This window comes from Astatotilapia calliptera, chromosome 15 (genome assembly GCF_964374335.1).
Source record: "Astatotilapia calliptera chromosome 15, fAstCal68.1, whole genome shotgun sequence".
NCBI lineage: Eukaryota > Metazoa > Chordata > Actinopteri > Cichliformes > Cichlidae > Astatotilapia > Astatotilapia calliptera.
Genome location: NC_137436.1, coordinates 32,005,285 through 32,028,580, shown reverse-complemented (window position 1 = coordinate 32,028,580; position 23,296 = coordinate 32,005,285). Strand labels below are relative to the sequence as shown.

Genomic DNA, 23,296 nt, shown 5'->3' with positions numbered 1-23,296 from the left:
CAGACAAGAAAATGTTTATTTGCAGTGTTTCTTTGATCTCTCTGCTTTTTTAGCTTTTGAGATCCCTTATTTCAGTGAGGTCCTCGGCATCCCACCCAGATAGGGGAGGCATGATTATATGATGAAGATTGATTGATTGATTGATTGATTGATATAGTGCCTCAAGGCACTTATATTGTAAGGTAGACCATACAATAATACAGCAGAGAAAACCCAACAATCATATGACCCCCCTATGAGCAAGCACTTTAGTGACAGTGGGAAGGAAAAACTCCCTTTTACCCAGAAGAAACCCTTCTACAGAACCAGGCTCGAGAGGGGTGGCCAAGTTTTAAGCCTTATCTTACAAGTATAGATAGTGTCTGTCTCCTGAATCCAAACTGGAAACTGGTTTTCACAGAAGAGGGGCCTGAAAACTGAAGGCTCTGCCTCCCATTCTACTTTTAAATACTCTAGGAACAACAAGGAAGCCTGGAGTGTAAGAGCGAAGTGCTTTAATGGGGTGATATGGTACTATAAGGCTATTAAGATAATATGCGGCCTGGTTATTTAAGACTTGTATGTGAGGAACAAGATTTTGAATTCTGGATTTAACAGGGAGCCAATGAAGGGAAGCCAATACAGGAGAAATCTGCTCTCTCTTTCTAGTCCCTGTCAGTACTCTTGCAGCAGCATTTTGGATTAACTGAAGTCTTTTCTGGTAGTTTTTAGGACATCCTGATAGTGGTCCAGCCTTGAAGTAATAAAAGCATGAAGTTTTTCAGCATCACTCTGAGACAGCATATTTCTAATTTTAGAGATATTGCGCAAATGGAAAAAAAAGCAATCCTACATATTTGTTTAATATGTGCATTGAAGGACATATCCTGGTCAAAAATGACTCCAAGGTTCCTCACAGTGTTACTGGAGGCCAAGGTACTGCCATCCAGAGTAAGAATCTGGTTAGTCAAAGGAGCTTGCAAAGAAAAGCGTCTGGACTTCTTTAAGTTACTTGAAGACGTTTCACCTCTCATCCGAGAAGCTTCTTCAGTTCTAAGGTCAAATGGTGGAGAGTCCCAGATATAAACCTAGTGGGAGTATCCCCCCACAGAGGGACAAAAGGACCCCCTGATGATCCTCTAATCGCCTGAGCTAAGATGTGAAACTGGGTGTGGGTCCCAATCAGCCAGAGTTTCGGGTGAGTTCATTGTGAAACCTGGCCCCACCTTATCATGCGAATTCCTGAGGTCAGATGGCCCAGGATGTGAGTGGGCGTTAAGGCGTCTGGGGAGGGAACTCAAAACTGGATTATAGATGGCAGACAGTTGGTGTCGTAAACCACCGCCTCTGTTCAAAGATGGTCGCTCACAGTGGACATAGATGGCTTCTTTCACTCCTCTTTCAAACCATCTGTCCTCTCTGTTCAAAATGTGAACATTGGCATCCTCGAAAGAGTGTCCTTTATCCTTAAGATGCAGATGGACAGCTGAGTCTTGTCCTGTGGAGGTGGCTCTTCTATGTTGTGCCATGCGCTTGTGAAGTGGCTGTTTGGTCTCTCCAATGTGCATTCCTCGCTGGTCCAGACCAAAAAGGCTAGGCAGCGCCTGTATCACCTACGACAACTGAGGAAGTTCAGGGTCTCTCCAAAGATCCTCAGGATTTTCTATACAGGCGCTGTGGAGAGCATCCTCACACAGAACATGACATCGTGGTTCGGGAACAGCTGTGTGAAGGACCAAAAAGCTCTCCAGAGAGTGATCCGTACAGCAGAACGCTGCTGCAGGATTGCTCTCCCCCCGCTTCAGGACACCTACACCAGGAGATGCCGGACTAGAGCAGCGCAGATACTGAAGGACCCGTCCCATCCTGGCAACAAACTGTTCCAACTTCTGCAATCTGGTAGAAGGTTCCGCATCTTCCGGGCAAGGACAGAGAGACTCAAGAGGAGCTTCTATCCCCAAGCCATCCGTGCCCTAAACACACACACCCGCCCTCTCACATCATCTATAATTGACTGAGACAGGACTCTTCCAGACACTAAACCAAGGCACAATGTACATTTCAATTCCTTTAATTTTAAATATGTTTATATTGTCTATCCTGTAAAATAGTCAGATGTCTATTCATATTAATGTACAGAATTCACCTGCTTGCTGCACCCAGTGTATATACTATATATATACAGAGATGGGCAGTAACGCGTTACTTGTAACGCGTTACTGTAATCTGATTACTTTTTTCAAGTAACGAGTAAAGTAAGGGATTACTATTGCAAAATCGGTAATTAGATTACCGTTACTTTCCCGTAGGAACGCTGCGTTACTGCGTTACTAAAACCGTGATTTTTTTTGCGAGAATGTCTCATGACAGTGACGTAAACAAGTGCGATGTTGGTGACAGCAGCTGTCTGCAGATCAACAATGGATAATATATCGAGTACAGGAGAGAGTATGAGCGTGCAGCGTTTAAAGTGTGGAAGTACTGACCTTACTTTGAGTTTGATTCCATAAAAAGTGACAAAAACATTAGCGTCCATCGTGCGTGGGAAGAAAACTTCTTTTTACAGCGAAAAAAACCCCTAAACTTCCGAGCAAGCACCGAGTAGCTACGACGTGATGGGAAACTCACAGAGACACTCGCGCGGATTCTTCAACTGACCGCAGCACACCTACACCAGGGTAACCCTCCGCCTACCCTGCTCCTGCTTTACAGGTGAAAATAGAGCAAAAGGACCACTGAGTCTTTGACTTTATTTATTTTCTGCTGTGTTTTACTTGCATCTGCTTGAAAGAGTGAGTGAAAACACAAAAAATATTTTACTTTATGTGCTGGAATGTGTAGAAAATAGGTTTAAATGTTAAACTAATTTATTCAAGTCAGAGAATGTTGCATATAATTAAATGTTTTGCTTGATGCATAAAGTTAAAAGATTAAAACTGATAAAACAAGTTAAAAAAAAGAGACTTTTCCATTTGATTACATTTTGTATGATGGATTATGTAGAAAAAGTAGAATTGGGCTGAAAGATCTATCACTTTATCACCTCTTCAGGTTGTAAATCGTGTTTTTAAAAAGTAACTAAGTAACTAAGTAACTAAGTAATTAATTACTTTTGAAAATAAGTAATCAGTAAAGTAACGGGATTACTTTTTGGGGGGAGTAATCAGTAATTAATTACTGATTACTTTTTTCAAGTAACTTGACCAACACTGTATATATATATATATATATATATATATATATATATATATATATATATATATATATATATATATATATATATGTTCTTCCTCTACACCCCCCCCCCCCAATTTTTGCACATGTCGAGGAGCGTGTCAGGCTACATTTCACTGTGTGTTATACTTGTATAACTATGCATGTGACAAATAATAAAGAACCTAGAACCTGCACTGTACAGCATACACCACATTGTTAAGTCTGTGTTTTGGAGTTTTGTCTTTCGGGTGAACCAGTTTTTGTCTGAGCGTGTTGCTGGGTCTGAAATGCACCGGGATGTCATGCTTGGAGAAAACCCTCCTGAGTTTTTCTGATACACCGGCTACATAGGGGATGACAATGTTGTTGCATCTGTCCTTCTTATCCTCCCTCGCTGGTGTCTGAGCTTCTTTTCTGTGCCTCTTTGCTGACTTTAAGAATGCCCATTTAGGATAATCTGGTTAGATACCATATTACTAAGATTTTCTGGGCTGAGTACTATAACCTCAGTTTTATCTGAATTTAGAAACAGAAAATTAGAGGTCATCCAGGTCTTCCACCCTGCAGTTTAAGTAATTGGTGTGTGTTATCTGGCGTCATGGATAGATAAAGTTGTGTGTCATCTGTATATCTGTGAAAATTGATGCTATGCCTTCTGACGGTACTGGAAGCATGTATAATGTAAACAGAATTGGTCCTAGCACAGAACCCTGTTAACTCCATAATTAACCTTAGTGTGTGAAGAGGACTCTCCATTTGTCCTCATTTTTGTGCAATTAGCACTAGACATTAGGCCTTCAGTGTTACAACCGAGAGGGCCAGGCTGTGGGTGTGGACTCAAATGCAGACACAGCTTTATTTACAGTGCCTAGTTAACACTAGGAAGGCCCAGAGCCCAGCCATTTGGCTTTTCTACCTTTAAAACCCGGAGAGCAGCCAAATGGCTGGTAGGCTTTTAGCTAAGCTTTAGCTTCAGGCAAGTGGAAGCTAAATTGGCTAGTCATTCATATGTAAATTGGGTTGTTACCTGGGAATTCTGGAGGGAGGGGAGTGGGGGTGTGTGGATGAGGGGGTGGGGGAGCTGCTAAAAGCGGTGAGCTTCCTTTTGTTTCATCTTGATGCATTCTCAATCATCCAGGGAAACAAATCTCCAAAAGTCACCAACTTGGAGTGTTTCAGTTTGCCATCTTAGGGAGAAATCAACACACATGGGTGTATGTCCTTTGTTGCTGAGATTTATTGATAAAAACAGTACAAAAAATCAACCATTTGTACACATTTTTACAAATAATTATAAAAAGTGAGTGAGTACATTTCAACATTTTCAGCAATCACTCACAATCCTGGCACTGCCATGGTATCTGTAGTCTGCATTTACCACATGTGTATCTGTTGCAGTGAACACATCGCACAGTGGCATGATTGTTCTTGCAATTGTGTTTGACCTGACACATGGCTCTTTTTCCAGGGCTCAGTGTGGAGGGTTGTGTCAAAGGCAACTGTTCTTTTCTTGCCTTCTTCGCAGCTACATGAGAGTGAGCTAACTCCCTTGCAAGCTCCACCAGGAAGTCCACCCGTCTTTCCTTCGTCCCGGAGCATGCTTGATACAGCACATGTGCATTCAGTGCTGCCATGTCAATCATGTTATAAAACACGGCAACTGGCCAGCGCCGTGTTCCTCTGCGGACAGTGTACTCCCGAACCATCTGGTCCATCACATCCACGCCACACTTTGTTTTGTTGTAAAGGGTGACAGTGTTTGGCTTCCTTTTGGTAGTGTTATCAGTCTGAACCACGCCGTGCATGCTGCTAAGAATATAGACTGTCTTCTTCCGTTTGGCCGCATACGCCGTCAGCGTGGCAGCAGATGTTGAAAACACCTAAGAAATAAGATAAATTGTTATTTCCATAGCACTTTTACACACAATGAAACACATAAACATAGAACCAGAAAAGACCTGCAACATACCTGAGTGGTGAATTCATTGCGATCTGTCTGTCTAGTGGATTGAGGAATTTCCCTGCGAATCTTGTTGACTGTGCCGAGGATGGTGGTTTTCCGTCTAAGAAGTTTTTGCGCAAGTGAAAGCGATGTGAAAAAGGAGGAGATACTGGACCTTCCCATTGCTCACAATTTGAATTTGTTCACACTGCAGATGAGGAGACTGCTTCTCCACCTAAAAAGAGAGCTTGTTTGGGGACTGAGACAGCGAAAGATGGCACAGTGTGGCGTGAAGAACAGGTGGGGACCTGTCTCCCTTTCATTGTGTGTAAAAGTGCTATGGAAATAACAATTTATCTTATTTCTTAGGTGTTTTCAACCTCTGCTGCCACGCTGACGGCGTATGCGGCCAAACGGAAGAAGACAGTCTATATTCTTAGCAGCATGCACGGCGTGGTTCAGACTGATAACACTACCAAAAGGAAGCCAAACACTGTCACCCTTTACAACAAAACAAAGTGTGGCGTGGATGTGATGGACCAGATGGTTCGGGAGTACACTGTCCGCAGAGGAACACGGCGCTGGCCAGTTGCCGTGTTTTATAACATGATTGACATGGCAGCACTGAATGCACATGTGCTGTATCAAGCATGCTCCGGGACGAAGGAAAGACGGGTGGACTTCCTGGTGGAGCTTGCAAGGGAGTTAGCTCACTCTCATGTAGCTGCGAAGAAGGCAAGAAAAGAACAGTTGCCTTTGACACAACCCTCCACACCGAGCCCTGGAAAAAGAGCCATGTGTCAGGTCAAACACAATTGCAAGAACAATCATGCCACTGTGCGATGTGTTCACTGCAACAGATACACATGTGGTAAATGCAGACTACAGATACCATGGCAGTGCCAGGATTGTGAGTGATTGCTGAAAATGTTGAAATGTACTCACTCACTTTTTATAATTATTTGTAAAAATGTGTACAAATGGTTGATTTTTTGTACTGTTTTTATCAATAAATCTCAGCAACAAAGGACCTACACCCATGTGTGTTGATTTCTCCCTAAGATGGCAAACTGAAACACTCCAAGTTGGTGACTTTTGGAGATTTGTTTCCCTGGATGATTGAGAATGCATCAAGATGAAACAAAAGGAAGCTCACCGCTTTTAGCAGCTCCCCCACCCCCTCATCCACACACCCCCACTCCCCTCCCTCCAGAATTCCCAGGTAACAACCCAATTTACATATGAATGACTAGCCAATTTAGCTTCCACTTGCCTGAAGCTAAAGCTTAGCTAAAAGCCTACCAGCCATTTGGCTGCTCTCCGGGTTTTAAAGGTAGAAAGGTAGAAGCCTGGGCCTTCCTAGTGTTAACTTACAAAGCAGGAAACTATGAATGCTATGAACGGAGAATGCTATGAACCGTGGAAGCTATGAACTGAGAACTATGAGGTCAAACTATGAACATGAAACTCTGAGTGCTATGACTAGGTGATAGATTTCACGGGTGGATCCTGGGAATGGAAAAAGGTGCAGCGGCTTGGATGGAGGTACGCAGTCACTATAATGAGAGGAGAAGAGTAGTCAGTGGCAGTCTAGTGAATCACAGCTGAAGGATTAGACTATGGTAGTTAGGGCTTACGTGTTGCAGGTTAAAGAGTCATGCGAGGAGGGGGTGTCCAAGGGGTTCCGGGTGAGGAGTGTCCAGAGAGGGTCCAGAATATACTTGGAGTGAGGGACTTGGCAGGGAGGCAGGCAGGTGTAGTCCAATGATGGAAAGGAAGCAACCAGATGACAGAACCAGCGTCCAGGTTCTGGATGTGAGTAGTTTAGCTTGGGAAGTGCGACTGCCAGGTGGGTCCTATGACAAAGAAAACACGGTGAGGAGAAGAGCAGTAGTTAAGGGCTCTCACAAGGGCTTGGCGGCCTAGCACTAACGTGAGTTAGCAGAAGATCTGGCAGAGGTCTGTTGTGAATGCTTTTCTTATATGCTGGTGACTTGATTGGAACCAGGTGTGGAAGCTGATTGGAGTCTCTGCCTGAAGGTGGAGCCCAGCGGAGTGGAAAAACCCCGTACTCACCCGGACCATGACATTCAGACCACCATCATGAAGTCTTTTTCTGATTGAGATGGACCACTTGTACAGAATCTGTAGGGTACAGGTCTTGTCTCTGACTATCAGTTGTAACGCTGGTCATAGCCAAATCAAAAGACACGAGGGAAAAAGATGTCAGTGGCCTCTGTCCACATTTGCAATCTGTTCACTTTGCACTGTAATATGCCCTAAAATGTCCTGTTAACTGGGCCTCTCCTACTGTCTCAAGATGATTTGAACTTATAATCACATTTGCATAGTTTACACAGAGCCCTGGGAGTCTACTGATTTATAAAGCTGTACTTAATGATAGTGCCATCCATTCATCCATCCATCTTCATCCGCTTTATCCGAGGCCGGGTCGCGGGGGCAGCAGCCTAAGCAAAGAGGCCCAGACCTCCCTCTCCCCAGCCACCTTCTCCAGCTTATCCGGGGGAATACCAAGGCCTTCCCAGGCCAGCCGAGAGATAGAATCTCTCCAGCGTGTCCTGGGTCTGCCCCGGGGCCTCCTCCTGGTGGGACATGCCTGGAACACCTCACCCAGGAGGCGCCCAGGGGGCATCCTTGTCAGATGCCCGAACCACCTCAGCTGGCTCCTTTCGATGTGGAGCAGCAGCTGCTCTACTCTGAGCCCCTCCCGGATGGCCGAACTTCTCACCCTATCTCTAAGGGAGAGGCCAGCCACCCTTCGGAGGAAGCTCATTTCTGCCGCTTGTATCCGCGATCTCGTTCTTTCGGTCACTACCCACAGCTCATGGCCATAGGTGAGGGTAGAGACGTAGATCGACCGGTAAATTGAGAGCTTCGCTTTTACACTCAGCTCCCTCTTCACCACGACGGACCGGTGCAGCGTCTGCATTACTGCAGCTGCAGCCCCAATCCGTCTGTCGATCTCCGGCTCCCTTCTCCCATCACTCGCGAACAAGACCCCGAGATACTTGAACTCCTCCACTTGGGGCAGGAACTCATCCCCGACCCGGAGTGGGTACTCCACCCTTTTCCGGCTGAAAACCATGGCCTCAGATTTGGAGGTGCTGATCCTCATTTCCGCTGCTTCACACTCGGCTGCAAACCGTTCCAGTGCGAGCTGGAGGCCCTCACCCGATGAAGCCAACAGAACCACATCATCCGCAAAAATCAGAGATGAGATTCTGAGGCCACCAAAGCGAAAGCCCTCCGCCACTTGGCTGCGCCTAGAAATCCTGTCCATAAAAATTATGAACAGAACCGGAGACAAAGGACAGCCCTGGCGGAGCCCATCACCCACCGGGAACGAGTCCGACTTATTGCCGGCAATGCGAACCAAGCTCTTGCAACGGTTGTATAGGGATCGAATGGCCCGTAGCAATGGGCCAGACACCCCATACTCCCACAACACCTCCCACAGGACACCCCGAGGGACACGGTCGAATGCCTTCTCCGAGTCCACAAAACACATGTAGACTGGTTGGGCAGACCAGTCTACATGATAGTGCCAGTGTTGTCATATTATGTTTACCTGGGAATGATAACCGTAGTCATTGGACTACGTAAGAATACTTGCATACTAATTCATGTAATGGTTGATAAAGTACTTTTCATTTATCGGTCAAAGAACCAGTAATGGCTTAAAACTAATGGTCCAACTCCAGTTTTTCAGATATGGCCTGCATTTCTATAGCGCTTTACTCAGTCCCTAAGAACCCCAAAGCGCTTTACACTACATTTCACCCATTCACACACACATTCACACACTGGTGACGGCAAGCTACATTGTAGCCACAGCTGCCCTGGGGCGCACTGACAGAGGCAAGGCTGCCGGACACTGGCGCCACCGGGCCCTCTGGCCACCACCAGTAGGCAAACACGGGGTTAGTATCTTGCCCAAGGATATTTGGCATGCAGCCAGGAGGCAGCCTGGGATCGAACCACTGACCTTCTGGTTAGTGGCTGACCTGCTCTGCCACCTGAGCTACAGCCACCCTAGTGGATATGGTTGAAACATACTTAGTTCATTTGTAAATTGCCACTAAGAATGGCAAGGGTTTTAAGGCTCTGAACAGCTAAAATGGACAATGTAGAATGAGTCATTTTTCCAGGCATAAAAAAAAAAAAGATATTAGATAATTATTCACCTACAGGAGTGTTGGAATATTTTAACAATACCTTCTCAGGGATTATTTGACCAGGTCTCAGGTGTTCACTTATTACTTTTTTCTTGCGTTTCTGTGTATTCCATTCAGCCTGGCCTATTTCATCCCCACTTTAAGTTAAAATCAAACCACACACCGAGCACTCTTAATTATACTGAATATATCAACACAATAACTATTTAGTTTTTCTAACTGTCAGTGTCTTACTGCCATCCCGTAATCTGTGGAACTTTTCCAAATATTGCTCCATGGTACTACAAAAGTCAATTAGTCATTAAATCAGATCATTAATACAGACTGCTGCCATGCAAGCTGTTGGAAAAGAACAAAGATGAAAGCAGTCGACAAGGACTGGTGTACATGCTGACAATACATCTAGACTTAATGTTCAATTGGTCTCACTGCTAATTTGCACTAATGTCTTTGCCTTTAGAGGCCCTCAATATTGTTATTTTGTGGTGCTATTCCTCTGCTAAAACACTTTTGCTTTATTTCATGTGACTCCTTTTAGTGTTGCTTGAGTGGCCTCCAACAAAAAGAAACTTTGGTTTCCACAGAAGAAATTAAAGTTTCCTTTGTTTTCTTTTTGTTTTGTTTTTTAAGAATGAGCCTTTATGAATCTGGAAACAGAGTAGCTCTTTTGTAATTGTTGTAGTGGTGGCCTCTTATGACTAAGGGTTGAGATGAGGTTTTGAGCAGGAAATCAAGCTCACTGCTGCTCTCAGCAAACAGTGAGCAAATGGCAGTAGCACCATCACTCATTCTGCTCCACTGTGTCTTTGAAGAAACCATTGTATCTGCCAAATCCATCAACCTTTCCCACAAAGGCATTTGCCAGCCTGTGAAACTGATCATCTACCTAGGGGATTGCGGCCCACAGCTGGGGGAGCCATATTTTACTGCCTCCCTACTTAATGCAGGAAGGTGCCATAGGCCTGATTATAAAAAAAGAACTCCATGAATCCACAGGGCTAGGCCACTCTCAATCAGCCAAAAGTGTCTTGAGACACTCTCAATGCAGACATTTGATTAATCTGACTCCAAATGCAACACTTAATCAGGATCAGGATTTCTTTGGGTGTTTTTCTTTTTCATTTTTTTCAGTAGAAAAGTTGGGTACAAACTTAGTTTTCTTTAAGGTAAGAAGCTCAGAGTTGCAGTAGAAACACATTAACATTTGACTTGAGAGAAACAAATGTCATCAACTTGTCAACAACTTGTGAAATTTACTCATGGGAAACAATTGTGTTACTGTAGATGGATACACATAGACTTTATTTACATGATCATTATCATGACTTACATGTATTCACCAATCAATTCTTTACCAAATTCAAAAAGAGAAAAAAAGTTTCCCTGCAACTGAAATAGTTTAAGATAAATTAATGAAGACATTTTAAAAGTATACCTGGTCCTTAAACAAGAAACTTGCTGTATGTTGTTCTTATTTGTAATAGCAGTGCCAGAGGTTGTGTGTGGAGGCGTGGAAGAGATGACCCAAACGCAGGACTCACAGTGCAGAAATGAAGAGGATTTATTGGAGCGGATGAATGAACAAAGCAGGAACGATGAAGTGGCTGGCTGGCTGAAAGACTGGATGAATGGCTGACTAACTGAACATACAGACGGAGAGACGACATTAACATCAATGACACGACCAAGAACTGGTGAAACCGAGGAACTTAAATACACAGGTTGAATGATGACAATGATTGGAAACAGGTGAGTACAGGGCTGAACATAATCTGACTAATGACACGAGAGACAAGCTGACACGGGGAAAAAACAGGAAGTGAAACATTAATGTGGCGAACTAAACTGAACATGAACAAACTGAAATCACTGGGTCAACGACCCAGGAACCCTGACAAAGGCCGGCACCTGATGGCCGAAAGAAAGGAAAACCAGACCAGGGCGGGCGGAGGGGGCCCAGGACGGAGGGACTGAGTTCAAACAGAGACAGTTCAGGTGGGCGGCCAGGCGGCCAGTGGCTGAGCCCAAACAGTTCAGGTGGGCGGCCAAGTGGCCGGCAGTGACGCTGAAGTCGATCCGGTGGGCAGCCATGAGGAAGACGGCGGCGGACGCTGAGCCGATCCGGTGGTCAACCACGCCGGCGACGAGGAGAAGGCGGCTGAGGAGCAGCTGCAGGAGGCGGCGCGGGAACCTGCGGAGACTGAGGAGCAGCTGTAGGACGAGGCGAAGCAGAAGCCGAAGCTGAGTCTGAGGCCGGACCAGGCGAAGCAGAAGCCGAAGCTGAGTCTGAGGCCGGACCAGGCGAAGCAGAAGCCGAAGCTGAGTCTGAGGCCGAACCAGGCGAAGCAGAAGCCAAAGCTGAGTCTGAGGCCGAACCAGGCGAAGCAGAAGCCGAAGCTGAGTCTGAGGCCAGACCAGGCGAAGCAGAAGCTGAAGCGGAGGCCGGACCAGGCGAAGCAGAGGCTGAGGCTGGACCAGGCGAAGCAGAGGCTGAGGCTGGACCAGGCGAACTGAGGCTGAGGCTGCGGCTGGACCAGGCGAAGCTGAGGCTGGGTCTGATGCTGGACCAGGCGAGGCAGAGGCTGAGTCTGATGCTCGACCAGGCGACGGCAGGGGAGCCGGGGGTGACGGAGCCACAGCTGTAGGGCCAGTAGGCGCGGAAGCCTCTGGCTGGAGAGAGGCAGGGCCAGTAGGCGCGGAAACCCCTGGCTGAGGAGCGGCCGGGCCAGTGGAAGCAGAAACCCCTGGCTGAGGGGCGGCCGGGCCAGCGGGTGCGGAAACCCCTGGCTGAGGAGCGGGAGAGCTCGCAGCCGGCCCTGGATGCTGTGGCTGCAGGTCCGGGAACTGAACAGGAGATTTGGCAACGGGCGACTGGACTACAGGGCACTGGACGACAGACTGGACTACGGGCAGGCTGGAGGACGGGCGACTGGGGGACAGGAGCAGGCTGGAAAGGAGCAGGCTGGACAGGAGCAGGCTGGACAGGAGCAGGCTGGACTGACTGGACAGGGGACTGAGCTACAGGAGACTGGAGGACAGTAGGAGACTGAACTACAGGTGACTGAAGTGACGGGGCTGGAAGCTGAACAGCAGGCGTGTGAGCTGACGGTGCTGTAAGCTGAACAGCAGGTGAGTGAACTGACTGGACTGAGGAGACTAATGGATAAGCAGAGGTCGGTGAGGCTAATGGCTGAGCTAAAGACTGAGCTAGTGAAGGGGACAAAACTGCAGCCTGGGCTAATAAAGCTGGTGCCTGAGCAGGGGACACCTCAGCTAGCTTTACCAGTGATAGTGCGAGGGCGTGAAAAACTGGATCAGGAGGTAGATGAAGGGGTGAAGTAGCAGATGGACCGGTTAGCTCCCAAGCCTCTAGGGAGGTCAGGCTGGGTTCTGGCTGCCCTCAGCCTGGGCGCTGGGACAGGCACGGAAGGTGGCTGTCAGTCACCCCCACCCGAGAAACAGGAGCGGATGTGGAGGTAGACTGGGTCGCAGCTGCCCTCCTCCTGGGAGCTGGCACTGGTGTGGGTGTAGGCTGGGCCCTAGTCATCTGAGGAGGTGAAACGGCTGAAGAGGAAGGCCAAATCTGGGCCGCTGCGCTGGTAGGAAAAGGCTGAGTGATGGGTGTGGAAATGGTGACTGGGTGTGTGATACTGGAAGGTTTCTCTGGGATTATTCTGGTCCTCCTGCCACCACTATTTACAGTCTTTAATTGAACGGTCTTCGAGGGTGTTGAAGTGCGGATATTGTCCTTAATAAATCCCAGCTCAGAGGGAGCAGAGCTGAAAAGTTCTTCCCAGTCCACATCCTCCTCCAGGAGGGAAACACCCCACGGATCAGAGATAAGTTTGTTATTTGTTTTAAGTGAAGAGTCGAATGTGGAGGGTGGAAGACAGTCACTGGAACTCACCACCTGAAAATAGTCCATGTTATGGTGGCGTGTGCGCCGCTTTCTCCGGGAAGAGACAGCGGGCGGGGTACACAGCCGAGCCTCTGGCACGGGAGCCTCCATTGAGCTGAGGTGGGAGGCAGAGCCGCTGGGCCATGGCGAGGTTGAAGGTCCGGTGAGTAAAACGGCTGGCGGGCGAGCGAGGAGCGGAGCAGCGGGAGAGCGAGTGGCCGAAGCTTGGCCTGTGACGCCCACTCTCTGCGGCGAATGCTCCGATGCAGGTGAGGCAGCAAGTGGAGGACCGCGGCGTCTCCGAGGCCCGCCCAGAGCCAGACGGGTCCCCTCAAAGACGTGCTCCCTCTCTGAGAAGAGCCGCTGTTTCCACCTGAGCTTCTCCGTCCAAATGGAGAGCGCTGCGTCCTGCCGCTCGAAAAGGTCCGAGTCCGCTGGGTCAAAAGCGTGTCTTCTTGGCACGGGTCGTGTCATTCTGTCAGAGGTTGTGTGTGGAGGCGTGGAAGAGATGACCCAAACGCAGGACTCACGGTGCAGAAATGAAGAGGATTTATTGGAGCGGGTGAATGAACAAAGCAGGAACGATGGAGTGGCTGGCTGGCTGAAAGACTGGATGAATGGCTGACTAACTGAACATACAGACGGAGAGACGACATTAACATCAATGACACGACCAAGAACTGGTGAAACCGAGGAACTTAAATACTCAGGTTGAATGATGACAATGACTGGAAACATGACACGAGAGACAAGCTGACACGGGGAAAAAACAGGAAGTGAAACATTAATGTGGCGAACTAAACTGAACATGAACAAACTGAACGACCCAGGAACCCTGACAAGCAGCATAGTCAGGGCTGGACTGGGACAAAAAATCGGCCCGGGCATTTTGACTAGAGACTGGCCCACCAGGTATTATAGGAAAAAAACATAAAGCCTTTGAATGAAAACAAACACTGTTGTGACAGTGATGTACACTGTCTTGTTGGTAATAATAATAATAATAATAAACTTTATTTATAAAGCACACTTAAAAACCAAGGGTATGCCAAGGTGCTTAACAAGTAAAATAGAGTATAGGAGGAGGATAATAGAAATAGGACCAAAGCAAGTACTAAATATGCAAACAGATAACTGTCACTAATACATAGGAAAGCAACAGGTACAGAGCAAACAAGAATTTAAATGAGCATAGAAGTGCGTGATATAAAATCATAAAAGAAATATTAACTAGAGGGAAAGGCAAGATTGAATAAGTGGGTTTTTAATCGTGATTTGAACAGTGCAATGGAGTCAGATGCGCGGAGGTCGAGAGGAAGGGTATTCCACAGTACCGGGGCAGCCAGAGCAAACGCACGGTCACCCCGGGACTTCAGTCGAGATCTGGGTTGGGTCAGAAGTAGTTGAGTGGCAGATCTGAGTGTTCTAGCAGGAGTATGTGGTTTGAGAAGTTCACTAAGATAACTTGGCGCTAATTTATTAATCGTTTTGAAAGTATGGAGTAATATTTTAAATTGAATACGGTACTTTATGGGCAGCCAATGCAGGCTAGCTAGGACAGGGGTAATATGGCAAAATTTCCTGGTACCAGTCAAAAGGCGGGCTGCTGCATTTTGGACTGTTTGCAGTTTAAGAAGAAGAGAAGAGGGAAGACCATAGTACAAGGAGTTACAATAATCCAACCTGGAGGTCACAAAAGCGTGAATAAGCTTCTCCAGGTCCTCATGCGGAATATAATGCCTAGCCTTAGAGATAAGGCGCAGTTGGTGGAAGCTAGATCTCACTACAGCAGACACTTGCTTATCGAGTTTGAGCGAGCTATCCAGCAGTACACCCAAGTTACTGACATAGTCACAAGAAAAACTAGCAAAGGAACCCAGGGCAGCACAGAGTTGGGCACGAGGGATTTTACTGTTGAACACCACAATCTCAGTCTTCTTATCATTTAAAACGAGGGAATTACTCAGGAACCATTCTTTGACCTCCCGCATGCATTCTTGAAAGTAGTGCAGGGACACAGCAAGGTCGTCAGTAAGTTCAAAATAGATCTGTATGTCATCGGCATAACAGTGGAAGGCGATATTGTATTTTTCAAAGATTGTGCCTAGAGGGAGCAAATACAATGAGAAGAGAATAGGGCCTAAAACTGATCCTTGAGGCACACCACAACAGACCGGAGCAGAGGAAGAGGAGAAGGTGCCTAAGTGAACTGATAAGGATCTATCAGCGAGGTATGATTTAAACCAGTCGAGGGCAGTGCCTCTAATACCCACAGTGTGCTCAAGTCTTAGTAATAAAATGTTATGGTCTACCATATCAAAGGCCGAAGAGAGGTCCAGTAAAACTAGGACCATAGAGCGTCCAGTATCAGTGATTACAAGAATATCATTAAGAACTCTAACCAACGCTGTTTCAGTGCTATGCAATGGCTTAAAGGCAGATTGAAATTTCTCAGCAATATTGTTCGTGTCCAAGTACGCCTGGAGTTGGGAGAGAACTAGTCTCTCCAGGATCTTGGACAAGAACGAAAGCTTAGAGATCGGTCTATAGTTTGAAAGGTCATAACAGTCAGAATTTCTTTTTTTAAGAATCGGGTGGACTACAGCATGCTTAAAGGACAAAGGAACATATGAATGATTTCTATACATTTTACATCAGATAAAAATTTTGGTTGTAAGATTCAGATAATTATTTAATAAAAGCTAGACATTTTAAATGAGAATAAGAAAGAAAAGTATTTCTTTGTGCCCCCCTTTCCCTGTTAATGCCCTACCTGGCCCCCTGGCAAAACTTTGCTAGACCCGCCCCTGCACAGTTACCAGCTGTCAGCTACATAGAAAAGGATCCTGGTGTTATTTGTCTCTCAGAAACAGTTCATAACTTCCCTTCAACTCATTCATGTCACTTAAAATGTAAACCTGTTTCTCCATCACCTGTTCAGCTTTGATGATTCAGTAAGGGCATCTCCTGGTTTCATCTTCATGTTTCCCTCTCACCACATATCCAAACCGGCATCATGACCAGCAGCTTTACAGCTGTGGCTCCAGCAAACACCAGCTGATACTAGAAATTAATAATAAATAAATTCTAACAACAGCTGATCAAGCTTAAACGTGCTGCTGTTGTTTAGCGTGACATTCACTGGTTTCCTCTTTCTGGTGCAAAGTGGGCAATAAAAAAACGAGAAAAGCCGATCAGCTGATCATTGATCAGTTTCATGATTGAATGAGAGAAGAAGAGGCAGCTGACAGTGTAAAGACACAGAATAAATCCACCTTTGTGTCTTTTTTTCCATTCTAGCTGAAGTACGGGACAAACTGTGCTCCTTTTCACCTCAATACGATTCCATTTTTTAGGGGATGGTTGGCATCTCTACTAACTAACCTTATGAATAAAATAAAGTTCACTATCAGTAACATCATAACAACCGAACAGCTGTATAGAAACTCCGTCATGCTAGCTAGTACGCAGTACGAGTTATTGTAACTGACGGTAAAAAGTCAGCACAACGAAAATAAACTCCACCTAAACTTGGTTTATATCTGACCCAGATAGACTGCAGGTCATAACTTCTTACCTGAAGTTCAGTTCACCTGACACTCGGACCGGTGGCTGCCTCGGGTCTCTGATCCTCCTGCCTCCCCTTTCCCTCATCCACCTGGCCTCTTGTGGCAGCTCTGCCAAAGCCACCACCAAACAACTGAGTTATTTTTACACATGGGCCAGCATCTGGCCAATCCACCACCTTTCATTGTTTATACTGTTATAAAAATAATAATAATAAAAAACAATCATCTGCCCATAAAAACGAAAAATCACCATCGGCCCACCGGGCAAATGCCCGGTATGCCCGATGGCCAGTCCAGCTATGAGCATAGTCGAAAAGGCATTATACTCAAGCCATGGGTTTAGTTAGTAAAAGGTAAGTCTTACCACACCTATCTGATTATCAGTCTAATCTAATCTAATCTAATTCCACGTAAAAATAAGAATAAATAAATAAAATAATTGGAAAATCTCAAAATACAGGTACTTTTTACCATATGATCCGTATAGTATTGGTTGTCCAGACAATAAAATATAGCAATTTTCTATTTAATAGAAATAATTTCATAGCTTATGTGGTAACTGATAACTTCTTTTTGCAAGACTGTATTTGATGATGTGTCTCCAATGCTCATTATTCACTCAGTTTTTCTTAATTTCAATTAAATTTATTTATACAGCGCCAAATCACAACAACAGTCACCTCAAGGTGCTTTATATAGTAAGGTAGACCCTACAATAATAAAAGCAGTTGCTGCTCAGGTGGTCTTCAAGCTGTTACTCAGGCTGGTTAGTCACCTCCAAAATAAATGTTTATCCCAATTTGTTGATCAGGAGCAGTTTCAGAGAGATACTCCTCAAAGTTTCAGAGAAATGTACTTTTTGATGAAACTGTTTACCCTTTAAATCAGGGTTCTCAAACTTAAATGAGCTGTGGGCCACTGCAAACACTGTCATCTCATTGGAGGGCCACTTTAGTGTTCAAGTAATACAAAACCAGAAAGAAGATTCAAATGAGACAGTATGTTTGCTTGTCAGACTATTTTTTGACATCTGATACTGAGTACTTGAGTAGCTCTTTATTCAGTATCACTTATACTGCCATTAAAAAGTATTCCTGATTTCTTAGTTTATCGCATATTTGTCACACAGATCATTAAACAATATATTATTTTAATATTTAATATTAGGCAACGGTAACCCGAGTAAATGCAAAATGCATTTTTAAATAATGATTTAATTTATTAAGGGAAAAAAGTTAACCAAAGCATCCTGGCCATGTGACAAAAAAAAAAGGTAATTACCCTGTAAGGTGTATAGCTTTTTTTTTTTTTTTTTTTTTTTTTTGCCTGTCCTGTTTGGCACTTTTGCCATCAGAATTATTGTCTAAAAGGCAAAGAAAGATGCCCAACAGATTTACTTTACCAAATTGACCATCCCAGCCTTGTCGTAATGGTCCATTTGATTCACCTTTTATTGTTTATTTTATTTTCACTTGCTGAATACGGGACAGACTTGACTGGAGGAAAGAAGGGGAGAAAGAAAGAGGGAAAGAGAAACAGCTGAGAAGAGGGACGGTGGAGAAGGGCAAAAAACAAAAACCAACAGAATGGGCAGGAAAAAAAAATGCATCTATCGATCACGTGGGGCCTGTTCTTCGTACCTCGCTAAGTAAGTTAGCTGGATTAGATTGTTGACGATTTCGCGTGATCCTGGATCGTTCGGTTCCCCGAAGCTCATCCGGGACTTGCTGTCATAGCAACAGAGCCGTAAGCGTAAACCTGCTCGGGAGCAGGTTTACTTTATGTAAACAGGATTAGATCGCGGCCACGCAGGTATGTCCGCTTCATTTATACGAAAGCAACAGCGATATTCCACCACTGTTTCACCATAAATAAATAACATCAATGTAACTAAAGATAATGCAGCACTTGATCCTTTTATTGATGTCACACAGATACATACAGGTCATTTCCTAAAAAAGGGAAATGTACTATTAACATTCTATTACATGTATGTGATTATTACAGATGTAATTCATATTTCAGAGTAGTAATTGTAAATTACTTCGTGTAATCAAGATGGGAGACCACGGCTATAAAAGCGAAGGTGGATTTGGGAAGCCTGTCGCAGCCATGTCCTGTCCGTATACGCGACCAACCCATTGCGGAAGGTGCAAGATTGATAAGGAGAGTCCTCAGAATTCAGCGTATATTGCGGGATAGACAGGATCCTTTAGCTCAGCGCGACAGTGTGCTCATTGAGAGATATCGATATTCCCGTGAGGGTATTATTTACTTAACCAACTTGTTGACGAGGGGGTGCAGGACCACCACCTGTCTTTTTTTCCTCTGCCCTTTTCTTGGTTGCTGTTATGAACAAACTAACAGAGTATTACAGGCCAGTATTACCTTGCCAAGAGACGAAAAGCAATCTAAGAGATAAATATTACCATTCTGTAGAATACTCCTGTATTCCACTTTTACTTGTTCCCATGTTCTTGTGGGTCCTGTTGTGGCTCTAATGTGAAAGGGGATATAATATAACATATTATAATATAATATAATGCCATATGATATTGGACAATATAGGGTCATATGATAGATCTACCCTACCGCCTACTGGTGTTGGCCAGAGGGGTCGATGGCGCGATATGGCAGCCTGGCTACAACCGTAGCTGCCTCCACCAGTGTGTGAATGTGGGAGTGAATGAATAGTGGTATCGTACAGCGCTTTGGGTGCCTTGGAAAGCGCTATATAAACCCAATCCATTATTATTATTATTATTATTAAATTACCTACGAGTTTGATTTGTCAGCAACTTTCTGCCAGCCCCTCTCTCCTTGCTTTTGCAGCCTTTGCAGTGTTCTCTTGCGTTTTAATTAAACTCTGAAACTCCTGAAATCCCTCAATCAAGAGTTCTTGCTCTGCTGCCGGAAAATACCGTGCACGCCCCTTCGACATTTTCGCCGACCAATCAGCGGGTTGCCGATCAATGTTTCTACTATCGATGCGTAGCCCCTTTTACGACACCCAGTGATGTCACATTACTGCGTCCAGCTGTACTAATCGTCAACAGCAGGTGTGTTCGGGGAACCGGATTAGCGAGCTCACGGTTAGCGCGATAGTTTGGTCTTGGATGTGTCATTTGATCTTGGATGTAGTAAGCGACGTACGAAGAACAGGCCCCTGGATCACCTGTTGAGAAAGAAAAAAGAAAACAAGCAGAAGAGAACAAGAGTTATAGAATAAACAACATCACAATGATATATGGGAATATGACAGTAAATACTAAATATTAAACATTATTGTGCAGCACATAAGATCAACAGAACACAGTGTGCTTTGAGGTAGGAGCCAAAAAGGATGTAGTTTGTGGGTGTGATCACCCGTGTGTACACCTGTGAGCATGGACGCGCTTGTTTTTTGTTTTTTTTTAAAGGTTCCTTCATGTAATGATCTGCTAGAGGGTGTGGGGGGGCCACAGCCCCGTCCTCCAGGGCATGAAGCAGGTATGGGGGAGATCAAAACTCCAGACATCCAGAGGCCCCCAGAACACAAGAGACCAAGGAAGGTGTATAGCTGACCGTGCCAAAATCATTGTCCAGCTGCAAAACTCAAATGTGCTTGAGTCTCAAGCACATTTGAGTTTCATATTGTTTTGATTTGTTCTTTTTTTATATTTTACTATGTGCACTACATGATGTTGTGCTATACTATGATACCGTGACAAGTCCGATTTCTCTATATAGATTTGCTCTTAGAGTTGTATGGTTCAGATGGTGAGGATGCATTTTTCTTATCTGAAAAGTATTTCCAATGTGGTCTGATCAGCAAAATCACTTTCTACATAATACAAATGAACATAATGAGAATGGAGTGATCTTTTCCTAGTGCTAAGGTCATGAATAAACTTTGATGAAGTACTCACTTTTTTAGGAAACAGGGCACCTTTCCCAGAAATTACCTCAATTTTTCTTCAAGAAAAGAGCAGCAAATTAGGCATGAGAAGTCTATGTTGTTGCATCTGTAAATACCACATAATATTTCCCTAAAGGCTATACCTAAACTGTGAAAAGCAAAGCTTATGTTTTGCAAATGGTTTGTGATGTATTATCCTTGTGGAGTCCAGCAGGTAAACCATAAGGCAGGCCTGCACTTTCATCCTCTAATCAATTTATACAGTTTAAGACCATTCATCACCATATCCACGTTTGACTTCTATATTAGATGCAAAATGTCAGATACTGTAATAATGATGAAGCTGAGCTCAGGAATATTGCAGAATTGCCAAATACAAAACATTTCTTACGGTCTTATCTTTCTCTGGCTGTCTGCCAGTTTCCTCCATTTCTTTATGGCAGTATGTCAGTGTATTGAGAAATGTAGATAAAGACATTTTGTAGTCTGAAATATAAAGATTCAATATATCATGCATTATAGGGGTGACTATGATCTGAGTGGACCTCATCCCTCCCCCCATAAAGCACCAGGTTTAGCACAGCAGTGGCATTGGGAGTGTTGGTGACACAATAGCTCACCACCCCACACCAATGTCACAGTCACCATGAGCATATGGTTTCTTTGGTTAGTGCTATTCTTCAATTCTCATTTTTTTGGTTATTTGAATCTGTTTCTCATTGTACATTATTTTATGTCATTGATAACTTACAAGACAGATCCAAATTGGCTTCACCCAAGCTGTAGCTTGTCAGCCATTAAACTGTCCCTGAAAGTTTTAGACAGTGGAAAAAAATGAGAAGAGTGGGACTACTGACCAAAGTGACTCCCATTTGATCACAGATGATGAATACGTCTTTTATCCACTAAAGTATTCGTCTTTAGATTTTCTTCTCTCCACATTTCTAAAAATGACCTAAACACTGAAGCTGAATAAAATTCATGGGAACTGAAAAATAGCCACACACAAAAAACACCAAGAGGCATGCTAAAATCATATGAAATCCAGACTTGTACCTCACAGACACAGGCGAGCAGGCTTGGAGACAGCATGGTGAGCCACTACTGGACTTAACAAAATAAATACTAGAACTGCTGAAGATGTGATCAGAAGAAAGCCATTCAATCTCCTTTAAAGAACTAGAATTTATGGAAGATTATGATACAAAAAAGGAATGTTTTCAGCAATGTTTGGAGAATTTTGCCTGTCTTATCATGTATGCATATACAAACGAGTTTGCAAGTGTGTCTACACTGTTTCTCAACCTATCTTACACACACAAATCAAAGTGGTTGATAAGTATGAACAGATTTGCTGTTTCTGACTTTTTGGACCAATAACAAGTATTTCTGTCTTGCCTCTGTTCATTTCTAAAATGTTTTGAGAGATCCAGCAGTTAATGTTATCAATACAGTTTATGATATAATCCGAGGAAAGAGATAAGTACGCCTGTGTACCATCTGCACAAGTATGCTAAGTTATATTATGATTCTTTATGACAGTATGTGGGAGCATGTTGATGTTATACAGGGAGTGCAGAATTATTAGGCAAATGAGTATTTTGTCCACATCATCCTCTTCATTCATGTTGTCTTACTCCAAGCTGTATAGGCTTGAAAGCCTACTACCAATTAAGCATATTAGGTGATGTGCATCTCTGTAATGAGAAGGGGTGGGGTCTAATGACATCAACACCCTATATCAGGTGTGCATAATTATTAGGCAACGTCCTTTCCTTTGGCAAAATGGGTCAAAATAAGGACTTGACAGGCTCAGAAAAGTCAAAAATAGTGAGATATCTTGCAGAGGGATGTAGCAGTCTCAAAATTGCAAAGCTTCTGAAGCGTGATCATAGAACAATCAAGCATTTCATTCAAAATAGTCAACAGGGTCGCAAGAAGCGTGTGGAAAAACCAAGGCGCAAAATAACTGCCCATGAACTGAGAAAAGTCAAGCGTGCAGCTGCCAAGATGCCACTTGCCACCAGTTTGGCCATATTTCAGAGCTGCAACATCATTGGAGTGCCCAAAAGCACAAGGTGTGCAATACTCAGAGACATGGCCAAGGTAAGAAAGGCTGAAAGACGACCACCACTGAACAAGACACACAAGCTGAAACGTCAAGACTGGGCCAAGAAATATCTCAAGACTGATTTTCTAAGGTTTTATGGACTGATGAAATGAGAGTGAGTCTTGATGGGCCAGATGGATGGGCCCGTGGCTGGATTGGTAAAGGGCTTAGAGCTCCAGTCCGACTCAGACGCCAGCAAGGTGGAGGTGGAGTACTGGTTTGGGCTGGTATCATCAAAGATGAGCTTGTGGGGCCTTTTCGGGTTGAGGATGGAGTCAAGCTCAACTCCCAGTCCTACTGCCAGTTTCTGGAAGACACCTTCTTCAAGCAGTGGTACAGGAAGAAGTCTGCATCCTTCAAGAAAAACATGATTTTCATGCAGGACAATGCTCCATCACACGCGTCCAAGTACTCCACAGCGTGGCTGGCAAGAAAGGGTATAAAAGAAGAAAAACTAATGACATGGCCACCTTGTTCACCTGATCTGA

At 44.6% G+C, this 23,296-nt stretch overlaps 1 long non-coding RNA gene across 1 annotated transcript; it reads left to right on the top strand.

Annotated features, from left to right (window-relative positions):
- The first annotated feature begins 4,683 nt into the window (after positions 1-4,683).
- LOC145420693 (uncharacterized) lies at positions 4,684-6,173 on the top strand. Its single transcript, XR_013902011.1, has 2 exons — positions 4,684-5,437; positions 5,507-6,173. It is a non-coding gene; the product is annotated as an uncharacterized LOC145420693 (long non-coding RNA).
- Positions 6,174-23,296: the final 17,123 nt, after the last annotated feature.